The 15812-nt window shown below is 35.0% G+C and overlaps 1 long non-coding RNA gene across 1 annotated transcript; it reads left to right on the forward strand.

The window, feature by feature from the left end:
• The first annotated feature begins 14620 nt into the window (after positions 1-14620).
• On the forward strand, positions 14621-15608 carry LOC145067954 (uncharacterized). Its single transcript, XR_013688910.1, has 2 exons — positions 14621-14976; positions 15175-15608. It is a non-coding gene; the product is annotated as an uncharacterized LOC145067954 (long non-coding RNA).
• The last annotated feature ends 204 nt before the right edge of the window (positions 15609-15812 follow it).

The raw sequence follows: 15812 nt of genomic DNA on the forward strand, positions 1-15812 counted from the left end.
TTGGGCTAGGTATTTACCCTGAATGGAGGAGCAATAACTTGGAAAAGTTCCAAATAGGAGACAGTAGCTGATTCAACGTGCAAAGGAACCTCGTAACAAAGAGTGTGGTCGCCTTAGCCAAGGAACCGAGGGATCATGGCAGATCCAGACACATTGACAAAAAATATCACTTCATAAGACATCGGATAGAAGAAGGACTCCTCGTAACAAAGAGGGTATAGTCAGAGGAGAACCCAACAGATCCCCTTACGAAGGGACTGAGTAGGGTTAAGAACTTGCAGCGTGCGAGGAGCATTGGGCTGAAGGACAATATTAGTTTTAATGATTAGATAGCTATTTAGAAACTTGTAATAGATAAAATGTATTTGACATTTGATGATTAAATAAAAGTAGTTTTACTTATGAGTAAAGTTACTATCTTGTGTCAATTGTTTACTATTGTTTCATTTTGCATGTTTTGACTTCCAAAATAATAAAATTATTTAAACTATCCACAGTCGATCATACTTTGGAAGTAGGTATTGAGGCAAGACTGTCATGAATTTGGCTTGTAGATTATCTAGAGTGTTTAGACATGGAAAAAGTTTGCTACAACATTCATGAGTGCTCATAAGGTCTGAGTATTGGATTAAACCCACGCTCACATAAATCACTTCATGGAATTTATCACGAGTGATTGTGAGTCGTTAATATCATATAGTCTTCAAACCGAGATGTATGAGTTGTTGACTATGAGTTGCTTGTACATTGATATGGGAAAACGCATCAGTAACTTGATGTTATAAAACATGTTATTGTGTATGATTTAACGAGTAGTTTGTACAAGCATATAAGTCGAAGTTTATCTGTTCCTTTTATCCTTTTAGGATTAAAAGCGATATCTTGAGCCCCTCGATGATTTCGTTTTGACTTATGTGTTGGGCCCGGTCAAAACTCGATTGATGTGTTCAATTAAATTCTATGTCAAACAAATCAGAAATCGGTAAACTAACTGATGGACAATAAGTATGACTATGTTTCATGTAATTTTCCGCACGATATCTTGAAGAACAGAGGATGATATGACCCCTTATCTAAAATGGCACGACAGTGACATTTTAAAGCTACAATTGCTAGTCGTTTTAAGTCGTACTTGCAATTATAGTTATTAGACTTATCCAAGTGGGAGACTGTTGTATTAGGTGTCTAAGACCATAACTATAATTGGTATGTACTTGACCCGAGAGTAGCATGGTCCATTTTGGGTTGCATTCACCAGAACAATCTGATAGGATGGATATTTGAGAAATATGTTTATTATTTAATTAGTATTGATCAATAATTAATTTGGAATTAATTTAGTGATCAAAAGAGACTAATTAAATATATAGGGGTTGATTGTGTAAATCAATGATACATATAAGTTGGGCTAATAATCCATAATTGAATAGTGATGGGCTAAGCTTATGAAAGGATCCATGAAGTGTTAGTCCATTACAAGACCAAGTGTAAGAATTAGGGTTTACACATAACCCTTGGAATTCTACATTATATATATGTAACCCCTTGGCCTAAAATTGGTGACACTAGTCTTCTTAGAGAAACTATAGCCGATTTTGAGTGTCTCCAAGCTTTCTCTCAAGTTCTCCAATTATTTGTGGTGTTTCGTGAACCATTTGAGGCATCACACTTGAGGTGCTAAGTTCTTAAAGGCCAAATACAACAAGCTACAACAAGAGGTATTCTTCTAACTAGTTTTATGATTCATATACCAAAATTTGTATGCTAGTTTAGGCTTCATGCTTTGGAAACAATATTGCATGTATAATTAGAGAAAACTTAGATACAAAGCATTAGGGTTGTATGTGCACCATACGAGTGTTATAGTCCTCAAAACCCATCAATACTGCTCATAGGTAACGACGTTCCAACCTTGCAAGAGGTTAAGTCATGGCTTGGGAAGTGTTTTGCTATGAAGGATCTAGGGGAGGTTGCTTATATTCTGGGGGTTAATGATATTTAGAAATATGAGTAAAAGACTAATTGGACTTAGTCAGAGTAATTACTTGGACAAGGTGCTGAAACGTTTTAGAATGGAGAATTCCAAGAAAGTGGAGTTACCTATCTAGAGCAATACCAAACTGAGTAAGACTCAGAGTCCGAGTATCGATGCAAAGATAGCGAAAATGAGTCGAGTACCATATGCTTCCACCGTTGGCTCGATCATGTACGCTATGACATGTAGTCGTCCTGATGTGGCTATTGCATTGAGCATGGTAAGCCGATATCAAGGGAACCTGGGTAGAGCTCACTGGACAACCGTTAAGAGAATTCTTAAGTATCTGCGAAGGACTAAGGATTGGGTCCTTGTACTTGGTGGCAGTGATGACTTGACAGTAACAGGGTATAGTGATGCCAGCTTTCAGATTGACAAAGATAACTTCCGCTCTCAGTCGGGCTAGTTGTTTACCCTAAATGGAGGAGCAGTGACTTGGAAGAGTTCCAAGCATGAGATTGTAGTTGGTTTAATGTGTGAATCAGAGTACATAGCTGCGAGTGAAGCATCGAAGGAGGCGATACGGTTGAAGAACTTCATTGGAGACCTTGGAGTTGTACCAACCATTAAGGAGCCTTTGGAGATTTTCTGTGATAATGAAGGAGCGGTTCCCTTAACCAAGGAACCAAGGGATCTTGTTAGATCGAGACATATCGATAGAATATAACACTTCATCAAACATCGGGTAGAAGAGGATTCCTCGTGGTTAAGACGATATCGTCAGAAGAGAATCCCGTGAACCCCCTCACAAAGGGTCTAAGTAGGATCAAGCACGTTTAGCATGTGAGAAGCATTGGTGTGAAGGACGATATTAGTTTTAGTGATTAGATAGATATTTTAGAAAATTGTAATAGATAAATGTAATTGACATTTGATGATTAAGTCATGGAGATTTATTTATGAGTAATGTTTACTATCTTGTATCAATTGTTTACTATTGTTTCGCTTTTACATGTTTTACTTCTTGAATAATTAGATTGTTTAAATTATCCACAGTCGATCATACTTTGGAAGTAAATAATGAATGAATACCATCATGAATTGGCTTGTAGCTTGTCTAAGTGTTTAGACATAACAAAGGTTTGTTGCAATGTTCAAGAGTACTCTTGAAATAGGATTTGAGTATTGGATTAAACCCACGTTCATTTGAATTACTTCATGGAATCTATCATGAGTAATTTTGAGATGATAATATCGTATAACCTTTAAACTGAGATATATGAGTTGTTGTTTACGAGTTGGTTGTGCATTGAAAATGCGTAAACGCATTAGTAACTTGATGTTATAAAACGTATTGTTGTATGTGATTTGATGAGCAAATAATACAAACATATAAGTCAAAGTTTATCTGTTCCTTTTTCTCTAATGGGAAAAGAGATATCTTGGGCCCATCGACGATTTTGTGTTGACTTATGTGTCGGGCCCGGTCAGGACTGAATTGATTTGTTCAAATAAGTTTGTTGTCAAACAATTCAGAAATCGGGAAACAAATTGTTGGACATTTAGAATGATTCTATTCCATGTATTTGTGTACACGATATGTTGTAGAACGGAGGATTATATGATCCCTTATCTAAAGGACGCGCCATTGACTAGGTCAGAATTCGACAGCAACTTTTGAAAGCTACGATTGCTAATCAGATTCTGAAGTCATACTTGCAATTTTAGTTATTAGACTTATCCAAGTGGGAGACTGTTGGATTAGGTGTCTAAGCCCATAACTATAATTGGTATGTACTTGATTTGATAGTAGCATGGTCCTTTTGGGTTGCCTTTACCATAGCAACTTGACAAGATGACTTTTGGAGAAAGAGGTTAATAAATGATATATTATAAGAATAATATATTAATTAGAAATCATATTATTCAGTTAGTATTTAATCAGAAATTAATTTGGTATTAATTTTGGGATTAAAGGAATTTATTGAAAGTACGGTGACTGGTTTTGCAAATCAATGATAGTTGCAAAGTTGGGTTGATGGACTCCTTTAGAAGGGAGTGGACGAAATCTATAGGAGGCCCTATAGAATTTCTTCCAAGGCCTTCTAGAAGGAGTGTCCATGGGTTGCTTGGAGCCTAAGCAAGGAATTAGGGTTTCTCCTAGAAACCCTAGCAGTCAGAGCTATTTAAAGACCCCTAGACCTCCTTAAATTGACCACTGATTTCTAAGAAGAAACCCTAGCCGATTTTTGCCTCTCTCTCACTCATCCTTTGATATTGGTGTTTGTGACTCCATTAGAGATGCAACGCTTGAGGAACTAGAGCTTTCAAGAGTCAAGATCATCCGTGGAATTCTTGTTATTACGAGATAACAAGCAAGGTAATATTCTAACCCTAGTTTTCATATAGATCTTGAAAATTGTATGCTAGTATTAGGGTTATTGCTTCGGAATTTCTATTTGCATGTATAGCTAGATAAAAACTTAGATCCAAAGAAATTAGGGTTGCATGATCACATAGGAATGTTGTTATGCTCAAAACCCATCATAAGGCACCAATATCGACCCTATTTGGTTATGCTAGGATGCTAGGAGTCTACGTGACCCTTGCATGTGTTATGTGTTGCTATGTATGTCGAGCGGGGCTCAATGCCAGACGAGGCCTGAAGATTGAAACATATGCTAGAATTTATGATTGATATGTGCATTAGTATGATTATGTGATATTAACTGATTATGTATTGTGGGTGAGGCCCAATGATAGGCGAGGCCTAAAAATAACAGATCCGTAAACCGAGCGGGGCTCGATTTAGGGCGAGGCCCGATGTCGGGCGGGGGCCCAGTATGCGATTTATTATGTATTGGTATGTGGTAGTTTGGGGAACTCGCTAAGCTTTGTGCTTACAGATTTCAGTTTTTGTTTCAGGTACTTCCAGTTGCAAAAGGAAAAGCTCAGCCTGATTGCATCGCACACACCATAGGGATTTTGTTATGGGACATAATCTGATTTTTATGATGTTTGTCACACTTATTTTACTGGGTTGTATGAACAATGTTTTGGAATGCTGTTTTTACTTAAATCAAAAATGAATTTTTTGGGTCATGATTTATGGATGTTACATAAGTGGAATGCGCATTTCCTCAAACATGGTCACGTCGTGACACACAAGTGCCCACATCATAACCCAGGTTTAAACCCTTAAAAATTCAAATTGGAAATTCTAAAGAAATGTTTACCTGGAACTGGGTGTTACAACCTAAGAACAAGCTTGTGCTACTGAAAAAAAAAGAATATCCATCTTGAAATGCTCTCGAAGTTTCATTTACGCTTATTTGTCGAGTTTTTACGTATTAAACGAATCGGGTTATATTTCGAGCTCGTGGATGTATTTAAAATTTTTTTGTAGGTTTCTACAACTATTACTTGACATCCTTAACTCATTTGGTCTTGTGTTGGTTCCTAGAACCAAGAAGCAACATCCTTTCACTTGTTTTTTACCCAAAAATTCGCAAAGTGAAGAGCTTCATTTCATGTATACATTGTCCTTTGAAATCATAATTTTACTCACTACATTCCTGTTAAATATATCCTATATTGTGTCCTACATTTTTGGTTGGGTATGGGTGCTAAAAACAATGAATAAGAATAGTTTAAGGATATGTGTGTACTTGGTGTGTGTGAACCTAAAAATGTGTTAAATTATTCATACAATAATGCATGTATAATAAGATGTATAAAAATATGTGGTTTAACATTTATATAATCAAATGAGAGAATTTGTGTGTACAACATGATAGTACAAGAAGGGTTATGAAGTAAAAGTATAAACAAAGTACAATATGTGTATTATTTGGTCATGATCTAACTAGAGTTTTGGTATGGGATGTAGGTGTTTAGAGAGAGTGTTCATCCTAGCCACTTCATTGGTTTTGTTTTGTGTTTGTTGTTTCAGGTTACTTTTCTCACTGTATTGCTTATGACATGATTGTATGCTTAGTTTGACTCGTAGGTTATTGATTCTTTGCTTGCATGCTATGTTGGTTGAAACAAACTTGTCGGCTGAAATAGGCATGTCGATTGAAACAAACATATTGGTTGAGATAGATCTTTTGGGTGGAACAGACATGTCGGTTGAAATAGACATGTTGGTGAAACAGACATGTCAGATGAAATAGGTATGTCGGTTGAAACAAACTTTTTGGTTGAAATAGACTTGTTGTTATATGTGGTATTTTGGGAAACTCGTTAAACATTGGTTTACAGTTGCAGATTTAAATGTTTTCAAATACTTCATCGGATCGTCGGAAGGGCTTTTCTTTGACTATACACACGTGTTGACATCATGACTTGAGATTTCCGCATATTTATTTTATATACTTTGATTTGGGTTTTTTTTGAACTTAATTTATCAAGCAATGATTTTGTATATCGTGGATGAATGTTTTTAATGAAATGTTATCTTTTAAAATAGAAATTTTTGATTTATAAAATAGAACGTTACACTTTTCAAACTCCAAAATCCGTTATATGAGTACGACATACATTTTTTTTGTAAGAAATTTATTTTGTTCAATCCAGAATATCCAATTCGAGACTTATTGGTTATATTGGTAAAAGAAACATTTTTTAGTTATTTTTTTAATTACATTATCACTATTTTAGTTAGTTTTCCTTGAAATATATTAAATTATAGTTATTTTAGTAAGCTTCAATTAATTTTGGGGTAAATGTCATTGTAGCCCTACGAAGTTTCATCTTTTGGTTTAAATGGTCCCTTTTTTTGGCATTTAAGGGGTACGAAGAGTAGTTTTACCGGCTAAAATGGTCCATTGACTTGTTTTGAGAGGTTTCGAAGCCAAGTCATAGTTTAAGTCATCTATTGAATTTAATCTAAGTTAACTCGCCCTACACGTCACCAAGTTGAGTTGAATCATTTGCTTGTCCCTTAAGGGTCACTGTAATCCCAATTTATATAAAAGGGATGGTTTAATAAATCAAACCCTAAAACTTTATACCCATATTCAGCCAAACATTTACCAACAAGAAGGAGACAATCCCTTTCATGTGATTCACGAGATGGCTACCCCACCACCGTCACCAGATTTGATTTCGTTAAATTCTCGAGACTGGATGAAATTCAGCGACATACACACAATATTTTGCGATTGTGGGGAGAGAATGGTGGAAACACAAGTGGAGATGGATCACATTAAGGAGGAAATGGGGTGTGATTTTTTGATATCAAGGGTCGAAATGCTTGCTGTGCAACGCCAATTAGACTGTAACGTTAAGAAGATGCAAGCTAAAACTGTTGTGGTGGTGGGACTCATGGTGGTAACGTTTGGTTTTCTCGTGGAGAAAATGCACACTCTAATCTAATAGTGAGTTCGGTGGTGTTTGTTTTCTTAGGTTATCTATGTTTGTTGTGTTAATTAGGGTTTATGTGGATTGTTGTTTAGTACCTGAAATCGTTTAACAGCACTAACCCTAGAATTGTCCCGTTAGTTATTGAGGAACTTGGGGGTATTTTCATCCTTTCACATTGTAGTCTCGAATATATACCACTCAGATAGATGCGTTACCATTTTATCCTTTTTTGCTTGCGTGTTCTCTCGTTGGAAATTGAAGGTATGAAGATGGAAGGAGCCGTGAAATTAGTGGAATGTTCTTGTGGGTATGATGCTATAATACGAACCTCAACCACTCGAAGCAACCTAGGACGACCCTTTTATGCTTTCCCCAAAAAGGTAAAAAAGTGATTGCAACTTTCCTTGTACTGTAGCCCTAAATTTGAAAAGGGTTTTCTGCACAATTCATTTGTTTCTCACAAATATCTAATCTCAGGATCCCCGAAATGGGTTTATTTGTTGGGTAGATGAAGTTGATACAACGAGCACAAGTGGTGAGTCTATCATGATTGCAACTTTGCTTAGGTCGAATAAGAAGCTTCAGTCTGATGTTAGGAAGATAAAAATTTGTATGTTTCTTAGTTGGGCTATTTTCTATGTCATAATAGTGTACAAGTTTTAATGGTCTTTTCTTTGTCATAATAATGTACAATTTGTAATGGTCTTTTTTTGATGATTTGTAATAATTACCAATATGGTTGTGTAATCCTCTTGGAAATTAATGAAAACAACATTATACAATAATACAGTAAGTTAGTTTAGTGGGCCACAAAAGTTGTAATGGGGTATTTTCTTTGTCATAATAGTGTCCCACATTATCACTAATTTGCATGCTCATATTTAAATTGTAAATTAGTTTAGTGGACAACAAAAGGTACCACATAGATATACAATAATACAGGAAGTTATTAACACAACCATGCACGTCCATTACATAAATATAAGTTGCAAACATCGTACCTCAAATAATATCACAAGACACATATCAGTAACATAACCAAATGTCGTAAAAAACATGCAACAAACATCCATATGTAAATCCAACAACATCCAACAAATTAAATAGAAAATAATCACATTATCCTTATTCAATATCTAGTGGATTAGCACTTGTATTGCCTTTTCCATTTTTTACTTCAACCCTTTTAGACAAAAAAAAATATAATCCTTTCAGAATGTTTCCTTTTTCCTTGCAGTCTCTTTTCCTTTTGGTTGTGTTCCACTACCTCATTCACCTCCATTACCACCTTCATTTGTTTTTGTTCCACTACCTCCTTCACCTTCATTACCACCATCAATTGTTTTTGTTCTACTACCTCCTTCACCTCCATTTTCTTTCTTTCTCCTTTTGACCTTAAGTTGTTTGGGCTTGTCAACTTTAGGACATGTAACCTTGTTATGTACAACTTATTTACACACACGGCATAAAATTTTCTTTCCAACCTTTAAGACCGTGTACCTTGTAGCCTTTTCACTTGTGTCCTTTCTTCTATTCACTTTTGGTCTGTCAGCCATTTTTCTCCTTAACGGTGGTAGTGGTGGACTATAGTCAGTACATGGCAACATATTGCTGCCATTCATCCCATGCATTGGATACTTGTAAGTGTTCCTATAAACTGCTCCAAAGTACATTGGATCCACATAACTTCCAACATCCCTATTAAGAAAGGAAATTGTTGCATCTGAATGCACACATCCATAGCTATTCAGTTGCCACAGTCTACACGAGCTGGTCTTCTTGTCTAAATCCACCACGTAAGACTCATCCAAGTTTCTTGTCTCGAATTGGTTTAAACCAGTTGGTAGAACCTGCGCGCCAGTATCTAAAAACATTGGTTGGAAGTTAGTATATTTTATAGTAATCAAAGTAAACATATTAAATTATATTTACCTTTGAGCTTTTTTTAGTTGATTAAGTAAGGTTGTGATTACTGGACATGGTTTAAAATCAGACCATGAACTACCTTTGGTGCTCAAATTAAAATGCCTTTCCATAACATATAATCTAATTTCCTCTAACATTGTGATGATTGATTTTTTCCTTGAATCTCCTATAACATTGTTAAAACTTTCAGATAATCCATTTTCTACCGCATTACACATCCTACCCTCCTGAAAGAAAGCATTGTACTATGATTTAGGGTTCTTCTCCATAAGATATTCAAAGGTTGTAGGGTTAAGAAGTTGGACTTCTTTCATTGGTGCATTAAAAAAAGGATCCATGGATGCTTTGCATGCCCTCCAAAACATCCTATCATAATGTACTCCTTTGAATCTTTTCCTAAAGTTGGATTGAATATGCCTTGCACATTTCCTATGTTCTGCAGTAGGTAAAATGTCTTTCACAGCCTCCAACAAACCCTACACCATAAAGGGAAATTATTAAAACAAACAGCTACAATTAGACTAAAATGAAAGGATATGTTAGTTAACATACCTTATGTTGATCTGACATCAAAATAATACCAAAACCATTTACCATTCCTAGATCATCCCTTAAATTCTCCAAAAACCATTTCCAATTCTCTTTGTTTTCCACACAATCAACTGCACATGAAATTGGAAATATATGATTATTAACATCCCTTCCTACTGCACATATTAACTCTCCAGTACATAAGCCTTTCAAGAAACATCCATCCAAATTTATTACTCTTCTGCAACTACCTCTCCATCCTTGCTTTAGTCCCTCAAAACATATGTAAAAGTTACTAAAATAAGTCTTCCCATCAGGCATACTATTCACACCAACCTTCACAGTTGATCCAGGGTTTGATATTCTTATCTCCTCACCATAAGACTAAAGCTTTGAATAGTGCTCAACAAGTGTGCCTTCAATTAGCTCATTGGCATGTTTCATTGCTCTCCTACATCGTCCCATACTCAGATCTATTCCTAAAGTTTGTTTGAACTCTTCCTTAAGTATCCTAACACTCATTTTTTTCTTATTTAAGAATTCAGTTGTAAAATGGCTACCAATCCAAGTATAGCTAACAATTGATTCCAATTTGAAATTTCTTGCACAATTGTGCTCATCTACGAGTGACTTAATATGGAAAGATTGTTCTTCACTCATCCATGAGGCCCAAAGTCTAAACTTACACTGTCCAGAACAACATTTCACTAAAAGTCTCTTACTATCAATTTTCTTGTAGCACAACTGATAGCCATTAGCAACAACATAATTATATAACATATGTTTTAACTGTTTTGGACTTTCAAATCTCATACCTAACACAAGTTTTTGTTTTTTTTTTTTCAGTTAACATCTTCAATATATGATGTTACTTACTCAACAGTTGTGTCATTGTCATCCATACAAAAATATGCGTCCTCATGAGGAGGACTTGATGGGATTGACTGCACCTTGGGGCATAGCTTGCTGAAAAAAAAAACATTTATGGTCTTATTCATAGGAGTGGAATCAACATGTCCAAGGTCATCATGTACATTACCTTGCAAGTCATCAATTTCGTTCTGAAAAGCTCCCATGCTATGTAACTCCTCATTATTCCCCCTACACCCGACTGCTTGTCTTCAGGGCTACACACTTCAGCTTAGTCATCCACTATCCATTGATGGACAATAACACCAAGATGATCCATGTAAACTTGGATTACACATCTGCTGTCGTAACCTACTTGAATCAACTCCTGGTAGTCTTTCTCGATGGCTATTATCCTCAATACATCAGAAAAATTTATATCGGGCATGCAAAAGTACACATTCACACATTCCTCATTTGCAAATCTTTTAATAAACAGTAGAAATTCCTTCAAGTCCATTCCTGCAAAATAGAAATATTCAAAACACTACTCCACTCCATCTGAGTAACTTATTGCAAAAATGCCAGCAAAATGAAGATCGACCTTCATATACACAACCATAGCAACGATTTGGAGAGAAACAGTAGAAGATGAAAGGGGAAGAAGATAGTTACGATTGAATGTGTCATTTACAAAAGGGTTAAGTAGGTCAAAATGTCATTTATTGATGTGGCAATGAAAATTGCGACGTGGAAATATTTTAAATGACATGTCTCTTCATACCTCCTGACTAGGATGGGGTTAACTGGCTGAACCCTTCATTTTCTATAGAATGGTTTTAAGAATATGTAAAAGTACACTTCGTACCCTTTAAATGCCAAAAAATAAAAAAATGAAAATGACCATTTAAACCAAAAGATGAAACTTCATAGGGCTATAGTAACATTTACCCTTAATTTTGTGTTGGTATCCCATTATTGACTTCTTCAATTAATGAGAAAATATTGGGAAAAGGATAAAATTAAGTTCAAAACTGTTTAATAACAAAAGAACCGACGATGATTAAGTATTTTTGTACCTTATCAGATTTGAAACCATTGTTATGTTGATTAATAGGGGTGAACATATTAACCGAAAACAAACCAAAACCAAATTAACCGAAATAATCGAACCATTTTAAACGAACCATTAATAAAAAATGTGGTGCGGTTTCTATTTTTGATTAACAAAATACATATGGTTCAGTTATGGTTTTCATCTAAAACCGAACCGAACCACTAATATTAATAAAGGTTTTAGTATAATATAATATTGAATATATGGTATGTATATATATAGATTAATTCTAAAGCCCCTTAGGGAATAGTACTCTATTCCTATTGGACCACTTTTGATTTTTTTTGGGTTTCTTGCTGTAGTCGCACTAAGGTTGCAGTAGTAGGCTTGAATGTTACGTGTTTGCCTCTGCATCTTCACCGTTTTCTCGTCCAATAGGATTGTTCCACCATATGCGGTCCTTTACTCAACCGACGTTAACCCACCGCCATACACATTTCCCACCGTCTGTTGAAAACCCTCACCGACTTTTTACATTCTGCTCGATTAAATATGGTATCCCAATATAGCCTTCGAGTCTCTTCCTTCCACCACTCCTCATCCAAACCTTCTCCTATTTTCTTCGCCGATGCAAATAGAAATCGATTTACCAAAGCTCAATCGACAATTGGTCCCAACCATGGCTCACTTCCTCAATATCTCACATTCTGGTTCCTTTTATCACTATCATCGGTGGAAAAGAATGCCACCACGCTTGCAACGGAACCCCTGGTAGCTACAATTACACTCCTGTATTTGTTTGCCTCTATATGTTGATTTAGGGAAGATGGTCACGCCTTTCGCCACTATTCCAAGGTTGAAGTCAGCCATCTAGAAACCCTCCACGCCGTTATCACCACCGATGCAACCATGGACCATGATTTCACAACGTTTCAAGGTTACTGTTCTTTAAGCCCTATGAGCCTCTATACGCAACGACTTCTAACCCTAAACATCACCGTTGTTCTCGATTTCAGGCCTTAAACCCCCTCTCTATGCTTCCGATCGGAGATGGAGGGCAGCGAAAACTGAACAAAATTCAGTACAAAATTTTTTCTTCAGGTTCTGCTATTGGTTAAACCTTCACTTACCGTCTTCTTCATTTTTCTCCACCAATACTGATATTTTTTGACTTCTCTCTCTTTCAATACATGGAATTCAAAGTGTGTATACATCTATCTATTCCTTAATTTTGTTTCTTCAAAAAGCTGAAAAAGCTGGTAATCTAGGGGTTTTGATTTCATATCCCGTGAGTTACGGACTTTTTGTATGTGCTTCTTGAAAGTGATCGTATCTAAATACATGAAAATTTAAACAAAATTGGGTGACTTCTCAAGGATATAGACCTGCTCGGGCATTGACGCTATGGAAGCTTCGTTACGACAACAATTCGAAGAGTATTTGAGCACATTCATTTGAGGAATTAGAAGGTTCATCTTCAACTCTTAACTTCATCACTAAAGGTCTTCTTCCTTTAGTAACATCTTTCATCTTATCATCAACTTTTTTTCTAGGTTTAACAAACTCAAGATGATAAGCAAACATGCTAAATTGAAAGCATTACAAGTGAAAGATATCATCACAGCCTCTAATGGCACTAGAAAGGTACAAATAATCTTACTTGACTTTCTCTAACTATAGGAAAATGATAAATTACGTTTCAAAACATATATAATGCCACATAATGTGTCAACTTATCAAAAAAAAGTTGATACCTAACGTATGAAAACGGTTTAACATTGGGATATGAGGCAAAAATAGTGGAATTGAAAACGTGCAAAATTTGAATGGTTTAATTAAAAATTTTGATACCTAAGCTTTGAAAACACTTTAACATTTCGATTATCTAAGTTCATTTTTTCTTAAAAGACTTAATAGTTAAGTATTAAATATATATTTTTTGTAAGATTAATAGTTATACTTATGCTTTATTATTATTATTATTATTATTATTATTATTATTATTATTATTATTTTTGCAGTAATGACCAACATGAAATAATAAAGAAGTATATAAATTGAGTCTTTTTAAGACAATATATTATAAGATATATTATATGGCTATCTACTTCATGTGTGCTTGCAAATCTAGATCAGTAACAATCATACATGGACTGATGGCAACAACACCAACAACAAAATGTCCTCTTTGTTGAGAACTACTAAAGAATCTCGTGAAATTTCTAAACCAGTAAAGTTAATTCCGTGCATCCCAGATTGGTAAGAAACTAAGAACATGATCAATCAATAACTAAACACCTTTATATTTATTTTTTTATGATTGGATGTGTGTGTATGTGTTTTTAATAATTTCAGGTGGTTGCAGGTATGATATGCAAGAGGTAAGTTTTCTATTTATCAGTTAACATTCTATGTTTTTGTACAAGAAAGTATGAAGTAAAGGTTCTCTACTCTTTTTTTCTAAGATTATATTAAGATTTATTCTACCATAACAATATTTTCCGTACCAAGAGACAACAAAGATGCACCACCTTGGAGAAGAGCATGTCAAAAGTATAGAGGCTGGATACCGTATCATTGAATTTGGTGAGTTTATAAATTGTGAGAGGGGATTTTTGTTTGATTTGTCGTGAATTGGAATTTAATTCCATTCCATTGTTTGTTCCAATGGGTCCACCGTGTTAGATTTGGACATTCCATTTTAAAACTCATAAAATCCAATTCACAGGAGAACTTGAATAAGAAACTCATATGTTTATTTTACTAATGCACGGTAGGCCTATATTTCTTTTTTTTGAGCTTCAAACTATCATATTGGTGAAGTCTTTAAATATGACACTTAATTCAGTAGAACTGTTAAGGACAATAAAGTTCCACAAATTTTAACCATTTTTCCTTTTATTTTTACAGGGTTTTAAGACTTCCACATGGGTATGCTGCAAAATGCTATTACTTTTTTCTATGGAATGTTTTACATCTCTTACAAGGAAGAACTTGTTGCTGAAACTATTACATCCATGTTGTGGTATCAAATTTATTAGGATGCAACATATACAGATGACTGGATATAGTGTTTTTATTGCTCCATCTTCAACTCCAATATGCAGGACTTTTTGGAAGTAATTCATGAGTTCAGAACTCCACCCAAAGATCTTCTTGGACAACATTCATATTGTCCTGTTCATTTTGATGCTTTCCATGTCGTGCTTAATTATACCACTGTCCACATCGGCTTACTAAGAGGTGGTGTTCATACCATGAAGAAACCAAGGTTAGTTGGAAGTTTTATCACTACATGTTAGTTTTAGTGCACAATGAGAAAACGACTAAAAATGGTTATTTTGACCAAAATGACCAAATTGGTCATGACCAAAATTAAAGTATCTGGTAAAAGTGATTTCATTTTTACATATTAATATGCCATGGTTTAATTGACCAAAAAATGTTATTTTAATGTATTGAACCACAGGCTAGATTTAAAGATCCACAAGCTAATTACAAGTTGGAAATGATAAACAATATAAGACCAAAGAGATCTGGTTCGTATTCAGATCCAGATCAGGTGAAGTTGAGAGACCTGTTGAGGCCTTAAAGGAGCCGGCTGCAAAGAGTCCTTTGGCTGAAGCTTTGAGTATTTGTGTGTAAATGAAAGCGAGATTGAATATTATAATTTCTAGATGATCTGGTCCCCGTTACAATGAATTTCTTTTTTTGCCTTTAAGTTCTTAATTTTGATGATTTTTGATATTTTTTCTATGGACGATTGTTGGTGCAGAAAACCCGGTTTAATGTCTGCAACTGTGCAGATTTCCTATTTTTTCCAATTCTTTGGTGTATCCAACCCGGGGTACTTCCCTAGTTGTATTTGGAATTGAAATTTAAAAGGTAATATTTGGAATTAAATGGGATACCGAATCTTCTTTTATATTAATAAAGTTATAAACATCAAATCGTTCACCCTTTTATAACAATGTATAATATGTTTTTCAGTTTTTATAGCAAATTATTTTTTTATCTCATTTTTCACCATTATGAATAATCAATAGTAACCATTAATCATAACAATTAATCGACAAAAACCGTTAACCAAACCCAATATTAACTAAT

This window comes from Lactuca serriola, chromosome 1 (assembly GCF_051521515.1).
Source record: "Lactuca serriola cultivar US96UC23 chromosome 1, Lser_US96UC23_V15, whole genome shotgun sequence".
Lineage (NCBI taxonomy): Eukaryota > Viridiplantae > Streptophyta > Magnoliopsida > Asterales > Asteraceae > Lactuca > Lactuca serriola.